Source organism: Protopterus annectens, chromosome 14.part0, assembly GCF_019279795.1.
Source record: "Protopterus annectens isolate FY-2018-M chromosome 14.part0, PAN1.0, whole genome shotgun sequence".
Lineage (NCBI taxonomy): Eukaryota > Metazoa > Chordata > Ceratodontiformes > Protopteridae > Protopterus > Protopterus annectens.
In genome coordinates, this window is record NC_056748.1 from 445,895,738 (window position 1) to 445,911,320 (window position 15,583).

General features: G+C 40.4%; 1 protein-coding gene across 1 annotated transcript in view; it reads left to right on the forward strand.

Annotated features, from left to right (window-relative positions):
* Positions 1-15,583, forward strand: part of EVC2 (EvC ciliary complex subunit 2) — a 1,983,677-nt gene that overhangs the window by 1,869,308 nt on the left and 98,786 nt on the right. The gene's annotated exons all lie outside the window — the stretch shown is intronic.

Below are 15,583 nucleotides of genomic sequence, written 5' to 3' on the forward strand. Positions count from 1 at the left end.
CACTAGTCTTCTTTGCCATATCACATAGCATTCACAGTGAAATCCTGTACCATTCTGTACAATAGCATGCCATATAAATGGATGACACATTGAGTGATGGTTATGATGTAGTAGTTAGATTACAAAATCGGAAGCAGGAAACTTCCTGCTTCAGATGAAGGCTTAAGTCTGCATTTCTGTAGAGCTGTATAATAGCATTTTATATTTTCCTCTGAGTATTTTACATGTTTGTTAGTCTGTTCAGGGAATGGATCTGATGTGAAGCCCTTTAGCCATGACCCAGGAAAATTATAGGTTAAAAGTATACTTAGCATAAAGTGCAGTACATAGAAAATATACTACTACTATTACTATTACTACTAATAATAATACAGCTCAACAGGGTAGTAAAATACTGGCTGCTGATTTCGAGTAGGCAGCATGGTTACAAAGACCCATATTGTTCAGGACTGGATAAATAACATTAGTCTGTGAAACACATGCATTTTAATTTTGATTGCTAAATAACTTTTTTGATTTTAGTGGTATAGGTTCTGAGGTCATGTGCTACTGAAACAAGATAAGGCAGCTGATTGTGTTGTCTAGTGCCTAGAATGGAGAAAACCTTATTTTTCGCAGGTAGCTTAGATTAAGGAATGGAATGGAAATTCTAAGGGGAAGGTGCAGGATTGAAGGGGGTCTATGTGAGTTACAGGAACAAGTGAGTGAGAAACTATCATAGAGAGTGAATAATAGAAGCATGTAGATTAGGGAAGAGATATAGAAGGTAATTATGCCTGGCTTCGTTGTGCTGAGATGGAGTCATTACTACAGCTGAGTTTGATTACTGGCTCCAGCACTGGATAACCCAGTCAGGAAGGGAGAGGTGTGAATGGGTGTAATCCACTTGCCTTTCTGGGGAGGGAGAAGGTAGCGGGCACTTAAGGAACATATAGGGAAGTGTGTTTTCTCTGCTGGAATCTGGAGAAAACCACTTCCTGCACTTCAGGAAATGGTGCAGGGTTGATAGCTAGCAATGATCTTTGCAGAAGTGCGGGATGACCAGCATGGACATCCAGTGCACATCCTCTTCTGGCTCTGTAAGCCAGGCATCCATGGGGATCATAAGGCTAAGAAGAAAACCCTTGAAGCACCCCTAATGGCCATGTAATTGATGCACCCCTCCCAGGCGAACTTTAACCTGGTGATGCATAATGAATGGGTCAGTAAGCCAGATGGGGCTGATGATTGACAGACATTGGGGCTCTATTCCCAATAACATTTAGCCTCGCTGGTGATTTATACTGCACCAGTGTCTCAAATAATATACTCCAGAGCCCTATTACCCTCTCCGTAGGATTTTCTCAAGTCTGACTAAAACAACCAGCTTTATCATGCCTCACTGCTGTACATGCATTTTGCAAAGAGCTACCATACTATGTCACATAACCAATCACACAGCTGAAGGTACTGCCCAACATTCAGTAAGACAAGAAATGAAAGGAATGCAGATACACACACTTGTAAAAGAAGTCTTCAAGGCAAATATTAATTCCAAGGATTCAGACACACAACACTGGAGTATTTGCCTTCAGTTTATCCAAAGTCTGTATTAATACACTGATGATCTTCATGAAGTTAGTAATTTGGGGGTATATATGTATTACATCAATGAAGTAAACTTGTACACATATTCATTGTCACCAACGGCACAAGATTTTGGCATGGCATTTAACAAAATAAGAAATATCTCATATTTCTGTCCCTGAAAATCAGGGTAGCAGAGAATCTTTCTCTGACAAACCCTTCCAGCACCCCTGAGGAGCTGCCCGGCTGTTCACCTTCAGAGGCAGTTGGGGGAAGACTACCACTGTACCCAGAAGTCTGGCATGCCCTCACGCAAGACAAATGGGTACGGTCGATCATATCCGAGGGTTACAGAATTCCCTTTTTTCACACCCCACATCAGCCAAAAGGGCCCCTTCCAGATGTTCCACCCGGTCTGAGAGATCAAGCAGCACTAGAAATTTCAATGCTGCTAAGAAAAAGGGCCATCCAGCCAGTCCCAGCAGACCAACAAGGATCCGGAATCTACTCCAAGTTCTTTTTGGTACCAAAAAAAGACAGGGGACTGGAGACCTATTTTGGATCTCAGCAGGCTGAACAAGTCGGTTCAAAGAACGAAGTTCCGGATGGTCACGCTACAGTCCATTCTACCCTTTCTGGGTCAGGACAATTGGATGTGCTCTATAGACCTTCAGGATGCGTACTACCATATCAAGATGAACAGGCGCTCCAGAAGGTTTCTCCGCTTCTGGCTGGGAGCCAGTCACTACCAATTCAGAGCCCTGCCCTTTGGCCTCACCACAGCCCCCAGGGTGTTTACCAAATGCATGGCAGTGGTTGCAGCTCACCTGAGATGACAAGGATTCCAGGTGTTTCCATATTTAGACAACTGGCTCCTTACTGCCACCACCAGACACCAGCTACTCCAATCCAGAGATTACGCTGTACAAACGTGCAACGCGCTAGGTATCTCTATAAATTTTGAAAAGTCTGCATTGTCACCTTGTCAGTCTATTACCTTCATAGGCGCGTTTTAAACACAGTGGAGCTCTCTCAGCAAAACTACCTACACAAAGAGTTTCAGACATTCACAACCATGTTCAGATCCTATTACAGGAGAGCAGAGTCCAAGCCAGATTTCTACTAAAAATACTTGGTCTCATGGCAGCAGCAATCACTTTACTCCCCCTAGCGCATTTTCATATGCGGATCCTGCAGTGGATGCTATTTTCCCAGTGGTCCTTTTAGCAGCTCCCCATGTCACGCACCATTCTAATCACTCAGTCATGCAAAAGACGCCTTTCTTGGTGGACGGTCTCCCCCCAGGTACTCCAGGGCAGACCTATGGTCTTGCCACTGTGACAATGGATGCCTCCCTGATCAGGTGGGGGGGGGCATTTTCGGGGAAAGGACAGTCCAGGGCACATGGCAACCCTTTGAATGCCACTTGCACATAAATGTCTTGGAAATGAGAGCGGTACTTTTAGCGTTGCAGGCCCTTCAGGACTCTCTACCCACCGGGACTATTGCAATTCAAACAGACAATATGTCTGTAGTGTGGTACATCAACAAGCAGGGCGGAACCAGATCCTACCCCCTATGTCGAGAAGCACTCAGACTTTGGCAATGGGCGATCTCTTCTCAACGGCTTCTGGTAGCAACGCATATTCCCAGGAAGTCCAATGTCATAGCGGACAGACTGAGCAGAGCCATTCTCTTGCCTCACGAGTGGTCTCTCAACCAGATAGTAGCGGAAAGAATTTTCAGAAGGTGGGGTAAGCCCTGCTGCGACCTTTTTGCAACACCTCTAAACAGCAAGTGTCCAGACTTCTTTACCCTCTTCCCTCTCCCAGGTCTACCCCCCAGAGACGCTCTAGTTCACGATTGGCCCCGGGGTCTTCTGTATGCATTCCCCCCCTTTCCTTTGATTACTCAATTAGTCCAGATAGCAACTGCCTTGAGAGCCAGGATGATCCTCATTGCCCCTTACTGACCTTGACAAATTTGGTTTCCGTTCATGCAATGCCATCTACTGGAGCAGCCCTGGCATCTGGACCCAGTGCCAGATCTTCTGACCCATCAATCGGGTGGGCTGCATCAGTCCCTTTGATCTCTCAACCTCACAGCTTGGTTGCTCCACTTCCAACCCTAGCCAGGCTTCCCCTTATCTCTCAACCAGTTCGCGATATCTTCCTCGCTTCTCACAAGTCTACTACCAGAAAGACTTATGCTAGCAAATGGAAGCGTTTCTCTGTCTGGGCAGGGGAAAAACACGTGGACCCCTTTACGGCTCCTGTCCAGACAGTTCTAGAGTTTCTAGCAGAACTCTTTCAATTGGGCTCCTCCTCAGCTACCATCAGAGTTCAACTGGCAGCGATTGCAAATTTCCACGTTGGCTTGTCAGAGACCAGCATCATGTCCCACAAACTTTGCAAATCCTTTTTAAAAGGAACCCTTTTACTTAGGCCCCCGGTTAAGGACCCTCCCCCACCGTGGGACTTAAATTTGGTACTGTCTTCTTTAATTCTTCCTCCCTTTGAGCTGGCAGCTTCTTGTTCGTTGAAGTTGCTCTCGTGGAAAACACTCTTCTTAGTAGCCATCACCTCATTAAGACAGGTCTCGGAACTTCATGCCCTTTGCGTTCGCCCTCCTTATGTTGTTTTTCACAAAGACAGAGTGTCACTTAGGACTAATCCATCTTTTTTACCCAAAATAATCTCAGAGAAAAATCTGAATCAGACCATAGATCTTCCAGTCTTCTTCCCAAATTATACCAATAGAGCTGAACGAAAGTTACATTGTTTGGACGTTCACCGTCAATTATGCTTCTACCTGGATAGAACTAAGAGGATGAGAAAATCAAACCAGCTCTTCCTGTCTTATGCGGAAGGGAAGCAAGGCCAACCAGTCTCTAAGGTAACCTTGTCCAGGTGGTTGTCCTGTCTTATCATGTTGGCCTATCAGTTGAGGAACAGGGAACTTCCTACTAAGCCTAGATCCCACTCAACCAGAGCTTTAGCTTCTTCAATAGCCTTTCAGGCAAGATTGCCGATGGATTCCATTTGCACAGCGGCCACTTGGGCCTCTCCTCATCCCTTCATTTCTCATTAGAAGCTCAATATGGCCTCCAGAAGTCGTGCTGATTTTGGTTCCACTGTACTCAATAGTTTGTTCCATTGAGCCACCCAGGACTTAGGTGCTAGGGACGCTGTCCCATCCAGCAAGAATGAAGGCGAGATTGACAACTTAACATTGAGAAGTTATGTACTTACCATAACGTTCCATGTTAGTTGTCTTCTTCTCACCTTCTTTCTTTCGTCCCACCCCCCATCCCCTTAGCTTGGGAAGATCTAGAGTACCTTGTGAGAGTTATTGCCACCTCAGTTATATCCCCAGCTAGCTCCCTTGCTTCCTTTTTTTTTTTTGCTAGCTCTTCTAGAGGGGTTTATATATATATATATATATATATATATATATATATATATATATATATATATATATATATATATATATATATATATATCTTTATTTTTGTATCTATGATTAGGTGGATTATTCTCTGTTGTGGTGGGACGTATATGTCCATAGTGTTAGCTATCAAACGAGATCTGGGTATATGACGCCTAGCATTATGGGACATAGCATTGCCTTGAGCCGGTAAAAATAGCTCTCGAGCTTTAGTATTAGGCCGAGTCGGAGCCGAGGTTCGGCTCTGAACCCATCCAGCAAGAAAGAAGGCGAGAAGAAGACAACTAATATGGAACGTTATGGTAAGTACATAACTTCTCATTCCCTGTCGCTCCCCCACACAGATTTCACAAGAAATGGCTTAACTGAGTAGTTTTCTGCTAGTTCTTATTGTAAAAGTGAGACAAAGAGAAAAGGGGTACTGAAGAATGATCTGGGATAAAGTGAGAAAGGGAAGAAAAAGGATGAAGCTGAGGTCACAGAGGGAGCAGACAACAGTCAAAAATGGCAACTGCCTGTACAACCACTGCAAAAAAGTGGTAGAGTGAGCAGTGACACTAATGGATATAAAATGCAAAACTGAAGGAATATAAATGAGAGACATATAAGGCAATCTCAGAGGTAACAGAAGTAGTGAATAACATTCTAAGCATTTGCAAAAGTTGATGACATGTTCAGGGTGAATTTGGTTGCCACAGATATGAAGGTGGAGTTGTTAGAAGTGAACCTGATTGAACAAGATCATGCAGGAAGAAAAAATCTAAGATTGATGAGTACACCAGAAGGTGAAGGGGGCAGTAACAGTAAGAAATTTCTGATGCAACAGCTATCAGAATGGACCAATCTACCAAAGAATGAAATAATTACTGAGAGAGACCACCAAACACAGCCAAAGGAATAATAAAAACACGTAAACCAGTACTGGTCCACTTAACCACTTATACCATAAATGATAGACTGTCACAGCTGTGCTGACCAAGGACTAAAATAATGTGCAGTGAGACCAGTGTATAGGTTGACCATGACTTTGCAGGCCTAGTAGGATGAGAGGGGTTGCAGTTGTACTAGTCCAGAGAAAGTGTACGTTAAAGGGGCTCCGCTTTAAACTTAAATGTCTAGCTAAGATCTTTTTCTCATAAGACTCAAAGATGTTTGACTATCCAGACTCTGCAGTGGAGTCACTGGACCCGGACTGAAACAAGGTTGGAGAGCTAGAGGGAGAACCTAGCAGAAGAAAGGGAAGGGACAGGATATTCAGCAAAAAGGCAGCTAGTGGATTGTATAGCAACACACTTATTTTTGCTTTTTAGGAAATATAAAACTATGAAGGCAAGAGTGGAAGTACTGTAGGAGGAAATGCATCAGAAAGAATGAGAGACTCTATGTCAGAAAGAGGGACTTAATGCAGAAAATGTAGGTAGGCAATTCATAAAGGCACACAAGACCTACTAGCTGACCTGCTGTGATTATTGTTGGACACAATGAGAAGGCGAAGGTTTGTTTTGAAAACTGTATAGTGATACTTTTTATTCTGTGGTGCTCTGTAGGAAGACAGAGCTGCAATAAATGTATAAAATGTTTTTAACATGTAAAATGCACAAGACTTGCTAGCAAACGTTGTAATTTTTGCTGTTCATATTTGGAAGAGGAAAGGATGTGAAAAGTGGAAAAGATATTTTTCTTCAAATCTTTACAGGGATACAGCATTGCAATAATATATAAAAAAGGTGTACTGATGAAAATAATTGGTAGAGGGTAATACATAAACTTAACTCTACAAGTGTTGAAATAGAGGTAGGATATGAAGAAAGGGATAATACAGAGTGAATGACAGAAGGACTAAATGGGAAAATGAAAAATTGTGTGGGCGAGACAGGGAAGGGATTCTCTGTGAGCAACATAATATGCTCCCACCGATTGAGGTGGGAAACTGAGGCTTTCAGGCAGATCACCAACTTAATGTAAAAGGCCAATTCCTTAGAAATATTAATGTAAATAGTTTTGGTGGAGTATGGTGTCCCTCCTCTGGGCCAGTGATCAAGGAGCCTCAATCCTCACCACTGTCAGTAGTGGGGAATGTTCACTGTGAGAAAAATAAGACACACACAGTATTTTCAGCTCCCTGCACTAAGTAAAATTTCTCTTATGATCAAACAGGGAATGCATGCTCCAGTTCTGGGGATGGGCTTTCTCTCCAGGCCCCAAATAAGACTCCCCACTGACCACTATAGAGCTGAGTCCTTAGCCAGGTGTTCCAAGCCATGTCCCCAACCACCCTCACTGTGAAATAATTGCTGTCAGTGTCCCTGTTCAAAGTAGCTGTTACACACACACTGTCTTTGAGATTTGATTTTCATGCATGCAGGCAGTCACACATACACACACACACACACACACACCTGGGAAAGGCTGGCACAGCTTGCCCACTCTGCCACCTCAACCCAGACTATAAAGTAGATTTACTGCCACAAGAACACCCAAAGTCAGCTACTTTAAGGCTCTCACCAGGGTACCCAATTGCACTTAGTAAAATTAATACTTATACAAATGGTGGTGTTTAACCAAGCAACAAGACTTTCAGGAAGGTGGACCCATAGTGCCAATAAATAAATGCAAGTACTCTCAAAGGTTAAATATTTTCTAAAATTCCAGCCATAGTGAGAGGTTTAGATGTATTTAATAATAAATAATTAAAAAAAAAACACAAAAATACTGAATCCAGAGTTTCAATCACAGGAAATATTAAAAACAACACAGATGGAAAGAGACAGACAGATACAGAAAAAACAACATTTAGCTAATCTCACCATATTTTTCTTAATTGACCGAAGCATTACTGTTCCCTAGTTACTTATTAAAGCAAGCAAGATAAAAGTGGATGAGTGTCTTGTCAGATCCAAAAGCAGAGTACACACCTCATATCTTTCACTAATATTCAAATACAATTTCAGTGCTGGCTACAGAATAACATCACACCTGGTCACTTGGCTCTGTGGTTTCCACACTACCCTGTCAATAGAAACTTAGCCAGGATCTGGCACTGATGAATCACAATGCACACACAGAATTTTAGGTAAGGTTTATTACAACATCTGGAAACTGTAAAACAATTCCAACACTTTCTCCCTAACAAGCAATTCTCTGCCACCCCAGGGTAGCAATTACTTCACTACTAAGGATGCTAGGACAGGATCCCAGCCCAGGCTTTTCATAGACATTGCGTCTCTGGCTACATTCAGAATTGTGAGATAAAATCTTTATGGCCTAAACCAAGTCATTTAATTTCAGGCTATTTTTCTTAATGTCAGCTGGGCTGAGCTTGATCCCTTCCCTTCCAGTATCCTCTGTTAAAATATATAATTTTCATTAGTTACAATAATACAGCCTGATGTATATTTCTTTTCTGTCCAGCAGGACCCACTGTTGATACATTTTTATCACAAGCAACTTTACAAATGCATTTTTAACACAAGCATCTGTACAAATCAGTTTGATATACAAATGACATATAATTCTTTACAAAACTCCAGCTAGCTATGCTGGCATGGCTTACACATGCACTACCCTAGTCCCCCTGGCACAGCTGGCACTACCTCACATCATCACATGACTTACCAGGGAAGATGTGACCAAATTCTATAGTATGATTAACTACATTTTTTATTTTTGTTTTCTTTTGCTGAAATGTATTGGAGAATTATGGGGAAGAGAGGAAGAAAGTGGGGAGAGATACATTGGTTAAGTGGAATAAAGGAAATGGGAGTGAAAAGGATAGAAGAACACAGTGAAAGAGTACGACAAAGAAGCAGAGGCAGTTCATAGGAGAGGGAGAGGAATACACAAGAAATAGATAGGAACAACACAATATATGGCAAATATAAATATAAATATAACCATATCGAACATTAAAGGGAATCAGTAATTAAGTAAAAAGAGAAATGATCTATAATATGTTGAGAAAGGAGGAAACCAAATGCTACAGAGAAAGTAATTTCAATAGAGATGAGCATAACTAATTACAATGCAGAGGATGTAAGATACTCACCCAGTTATCTTACCAAAGAGCAAGGAAAAGAGGGGTAATAATTTTAGTAGATGTGTATCTGTAGCTAAAAGAGGATGCAGTCATATAAAATGAAGTTAGGACAGTTGCAGCCTGGCATGGGATATTCATGGGGAGGAAGATTACATTGGAACCGTCTGCCTTCAGATGCAAAAAAAAAAAAAAAAAACATTTTTATCAAAAATATTATCCTTCCAGGAAGGAGCTTTAATTATAACATGAGACTGGAACTTAATAGTCCATAAAAGGGAAATGGCAAAAGAAGTAGGAAACAGGAAGCTTACTAACACAAAAAAGAGAATATCTCTGTTATTGAAATACTTTGGTTTGATGGATGTCTGGGGAATAAATGGGGGAACTCAAGATCCAGGATTCACATATTACAGGACTAGGTGACACTCTTGAGTCAGGAATGGAGAAAATAATAATGGAATTAAAGGAGCAAAAGGAAGCAGAAAAGAAGTAACAGTAGGACATGTAACTGTGGAAGTCAAACTGGAGGCTTGGGATTTGGGAATGGGAGCTCAGAAATTTTCAGCCTATATATTAAATCAGGAAGAAATCAAGGTAAAGCTGATAAGAACATTAGCGACTAAAGAACACTGCACCAAAGCATGGCCAACAATAACATTTAATATACTTTATATGAGTAAGCACTTTCATGAACCCTGTTTGCGTCAGACTCCAAAACAGCACTTAAGCAAAAATTCAAAAACTGACAAATCAATAAGATACTTCCAATTAATAGTGTAGCACAAACATTTAAAGAGGCAGTAACTGCAACCTACAAAAATCACTCTGATAAAAATTAAAGTATAATAAAACCAAAAACCAAAAAATTTCCTAAATAATAAAATCTAACACTCAAATTAGATGCAGCAGTCAATGGCTCAGTCACAGTACATATACAAAGAATTTTGCAAACAGCTATATCATGTCCTTTCTAAATAGAAATCCAAACGTGTTGATTCACAAACAATTGTCATGCTGCATATCATATCACATGTTAAAATGAAGGAATTAATGCTTTGAAGCTGGATAAGAGCAAGTAAAAACATGACCTTACCCCATCAAAACATAAGTAGTCATTCTGCTCATTATAATCATCATTAAACCTTACAGCATTCCAATGGAGTTCCCCTATGCTCAAAGGACTCCATACGAAACAGATTCTAAGATGCACTTTGTAAATATAGTGAAGCATTCCACTGTATAATACTACTCCATCCTTAAACTAAAGCATGAATTGTGTTGTTGAGATATCTCAAAAATGTCAAAGAGCAGCTCAAGTCTACTGCTTAACAGTAAAACTTACATAACAAAAAATGACACAGTAAACGATGACACTAGATAAAACTAACCCATTCCTAAAATGGGAGCGCTGATACTGACATACCCTGTGGCTGCTAATAATAATAAAACTGCAATACAGCAGCTTGAACCTGTCTACTATCCATGGAACTTACATTCAGGACACATTTCATGTAGAAGGTGGTTCGATCTTACATCCCTGACTTCACAGCAAGTGCAGACTCTACAAGAACAACACAGTGCTGTCATCAGTATAAGGCCAAACTAGCAAAAACTGCTATCCACAGCTACATCTGTCGTTGATTTCAAGATTTATCACTTAAACTGTTGATGCCAAAAAGAATATACACTCAACCTTATGGCAGGAATATATCACTGAAAGAAGCTTGCCCATCTCACATATGCAACTAGCCTCAGCCATTAACATATTCATATTTAAATATATAGAAGTAAATCTGGTGCCCTAGTAAGTTGAAGCAAGACCTACTTAACCCACTTAAGACATAACATTCTAGTCACAATACTGCACTCCCCTCCTTAGTCTTCTAGCTGCCAGGTCTGGTCTAATGGGCACAAATTCATTCAACCCCGACCCCTTATGTGCATAAGTCTACCAGTCCATCGGGACTCCAAAATCTTTGTACTGTTAATCAAATCACTTCCTCACAGATGGTTAAAAACTATGTCTATGACCTTAAACCGAAAAGTATGAGAATCACCTGCATTCAAAGTATGTTTCGCTAAGGCACAAAATTCTAATTTCCTCTTTTTACAATAACTATGGTCATGGTCTCACATAACCTCCTGTTGGTCTTGCCCACATAAAAACGTGGGCAGGCCACACAACAGGCTAATAGACCAGATTTTTGCTGTTGCAATCAATCCCACCATTAAATTTAAACACTCTACTTGTATCCATGAGCCTGAATAGTCCTCCACACTCTATAAAGCAATAGAAATTACAACTGTTACAAGTGGTAGTCCCCATAGGAACACCATACTTGATCTGATGTGATGCTCTATCTGGGTAACACAACTTATGTTTGAGTGATGGCTTATTCTTATATCTAAACCTAGGGTAAGCTCCAGCCACCCTTGTAACTTTCTCATCCAGCTGCAAAATCCCCCATTTCTTGTAATAAATCTCTCTTAACAAGTGTATGCAATGGTGACAGTAGTATCTCAATTAGTTCTATCCACCTCCTCCAAGGTGGTATCATGCTTATAAAAATATGGTCTAGCTACTGTGCACCTCAACTCCCTAGCCTTATTCATGCCCATATCAATCTTGTTCTCAGCTTCCCCCTTCTTTTCAAATTAACCTCCAGCTGTTTCAAACATCCATCATTAATAATATCAGCACAAAGCCTAGACAACCTCATGGCCTATCCCTTAACTATATTATTAAAAATGTGCTGTGGATGCATGCTAGAGTGAAGAAGTAAGGACGTCTTACTACAGCCCTTCATGTAAAGATCAGTGGTGAGGGATCCACACAGGTGTCTACTAACAAGAAATCCAAAAACTTAGCTCTTTCAAATGAAGACTTAGGTGTAAGTTTAAGAAATGAAGTACTGCCATTAAACATAGATACAAAAGCATCCAATTCACATTTTAAACCACCCAAAATGAGGAACAAATTATCCACAAACCTCTAGTAAAACCACACACAAGACACAGGTAAAACAACTCTGATTTCCCATTCTGCAAGCACCATGTTGGCATAGCTATTGGCACAAGAAATGGCCATAGCCACGCCAGATATCTGCAGATAAAAGTCCTCATTAAACACAAACATTATTCTCTACAACTACTTCCAAAAATAAGCATAAAAGGTCAACAAAAACTAAGTCATATTCATTCCACTTTATCAAAAAGTTCCTCACTATTTTAATGCCCCTTTGATTGGGTATAACTGTAAATAATGATTGAACATCCATGGTGACTAATAATTTGCAGATCATTCCACATACTCAAACAAATCAGATAAAAATTGTTTAGTGTCCCAGAGAACATAGACATTACTTATCAAGAATAGGCCTAAGAAATTTCTCTATATGAATAGAAAATGGCTCTGCCAACCAACCTCCACCAGCCATTATACTCCTAAATGGGGGTCTCAATGGATCTTTATGAACTTTGGGCATCCCTTGTATAACCAGCACAAGTGGAGCCTCTACAACCAAATAATCAAACAGATCTTTAGAAATAGCCTGTACGTTAAGACAATCCAACAGCGTGTCCATAATATTATTGTGCATATGTTGTATATCTGCAGTACTGATGACTACATATGTATTCAAATCAACCAGCATCTGTTTCATAGATTCAAAATAGTAATCTCTATTCATAACCACAACCGGGCCACCTTTATTTGCAGGATGTATAACAATACTCTTGTCATTCCTCAGCTTATCCTGGGCTGCTCTCTCAGCAACTGATAGATTATAGAATCTACAATTTCTACTACTGTCATTGAGTAACTCATAAATAACATGTTCACATTTTCTGGCAAACAACTCTACAATGTGATGGTTCTGTGGAACAAACACACTAGGCGTCTTAAAAATATCAACTGCATCCATGGCAATGTTATCATTACAGTACATAATTCTCAACATCAAAGTCCATAATACAATCAACCAAGTCCACAGGTTGAGATGGTATAAAACTCAAGCCCTGTTCAGGACACTAAATTCATCAGTAGACGACTGTCTATCTGAGAGATTCCACAATAAGGTGTGTCTTTCGCTGTCCACATTTTCTTTATAATGTGGTAACTCCTTTGTCCCCCTGGTTATTTCCACTTCCTTGTCCTTTCCTGACTCCTGGATCTCTCTGATGAGACATTCTGTCCTTGCCTGATGGAGCAGGGGAACTGGGGAAGAATCTTCGGTCTTGCAACTGTCTCAGTCTTCCGCTTAACTGTACTATCTTTCAACTGTACATCACCAGGTGTGTTGACAGTTTTGGAATCTTGGAGAGACACTCCCATCATCTCTCCACATGGGCTGTTATATGGGCTGTTATATGTAGACTAATTCTTTCTAATGGGTTCATAGCTACAGTCTGTACTACCTCAGCCATCACAGTAATGTTCACACTTTCTGCTGTGTTACTGACACCAGACTTACTGCTCACTGCTTTAGGCCATGAAAACACATGGTTATTGCTGAAGTCATTCAAGTATTTTAAGTTTTATTGGCTGTGCTTTGGTGCAGTGTTCTTTTTTGCTATTAACTCATTTATTTGGCACCTTACATCTGCTGGGGCCTGCAAGTTTGTTTGTACATTTGATAAGAACATTAGATGAATTTTTAGGAATGGGGATGAGTTGATAAAAGAGTGGAATATACTAAAAGAGGAACTAAGGAGAGATATGCAAAGGAAAGAGCAAGAGAAGAGACAGTGGCAGGGGAAATCTGTTTTCAGAAAGCTGCATGGCCTGGTGTTTTTGTTCTGTGTGACAGATAGATACTTAAATTACTGAGGCTGCATATTTCATATTTTTCCCATTGGTTAATTTGTTTCTTGACTGATACTTAAATACACAGAGTATATATGTGGCCTTGTCTTTTCTGATAAGACTCGAGGCCTGCAAAAACTACAAACACTGTTGGTGACTCCCTGCTGGTTATTTTTTCCACCCACCCTCCCATTCCTTGATCTGCTTTTTTAATTTGGGGATTTTATACTGCTCACCATTACTGTAAATGAAAAATTATAAGCTCCACCCTTTCTACACTGCTGTTGATATCATGAATTATTTATTTGTCTTTCCTTGTGCTTATTTTGAAAAAAAAAAGTGAATTTTGCCTCACATTGTCTGTTCTACTGATTTAATTGCTCTGATTTCTTTATCTAGCTAGTTGTTGGATAAAGTAGTATATTTTTGAACTCTAGCAAGCATTTGTTTTTCCATCTTTAGCAGTGGATGGTAGCCTGATCTTTATAGGTTGAAGAAACACACTAGAGATTCCTGCATGTAGTTATTTTTTAATTTTTATTTTATTTATTTATTTACATTTGTTGACCGGGAGTGTCCGACTGGACGTAGGTCCATTTTCAGCGGAGGCCCGGGGAGAAAACTCCACAGTTAAAATAAACAGACAATAGTTACATTGGATTACATAGCGATTAACAATTTAACATAGCAATTACTTACAACATCTTTACAGATGAAGAACATAGTACATCAGTAGACAACTAGAATCTTTATCTGTGAAGTACATAACAGACATTAACAAATGCTACAATAAGAAGTTCCTGCTGTATAATAAGTACTAGGCTTATGAGCATCTGAGAGCTTGCTATAATCAAGGTAGTTAGTGGAGTGGAAAGAAAGGTAGCGGTTGGATGAGGTGGGTGATATTAAGAGTGGGAGTTGCAAGGGCATAGCCAGCATGTTTTTAGGTGCACTTTTAGTAAGGTTTTGAAGTGGGTACATGATGGTGTGGAGGTAATTGTGGGTGGGAGGGAGTTCCATAATTTGTCTATGGTGCAAGAGAATAGTGCTTCACCAGCAGAGTTATTGGCTTTAGTGATCTGCAAGTGATTTTTGTTGCTGGATCTTAGTGGTCTGGTGGTACGATAGGGTTGGAGTAGATTCTGGAGGGATGGGACATTTAGTGCATGGTTTACTAGTTTGTGGGTGAGTGAGAGTTGATACCATTGAAGGATGTGAGGGAGTTCAAGCCAGTCCAGTTCAGCAAGTGAGAGACAGTGGTGACTACGGTAGGATGCCCCTGTGGCGAATTTGGCGATTTTGTTGTAGCAGTTCTCTAGCTTGTTTAGATCGCATTGCCTTAGGTTGGTATATATTGGAGAGGCATAAAGTAGAGTGGAGATAAGGTGGGAATTTGCTATTGAAATCTTTGCTGCTTTGGTGAGAAGTTGTTTATTTTTGTATAATGCTCCTAGTTGTTTGTGGACTTTTTTTATGGTCATGGATATGTGAATGACAAATTTTAGTTTATTGTCTATTTCCACTCCTAGCAATTTGGTGTGTTCAGTTGGGTATATAGTGGTGTTGTCTTTTGCTGTGATGTTAAAGTGAGAGTTGTTCTGAGTATGTTTGGTGGGTTGGAAGATGAATAGTTTTGTTTGGGTTGAGTATTAATTGGACATTGGATAACCAAGTTTCAACAGTGGATAAGGCTTCCTGTGTGACTTTTTGCAGTTTGGTTAGGGACTGGG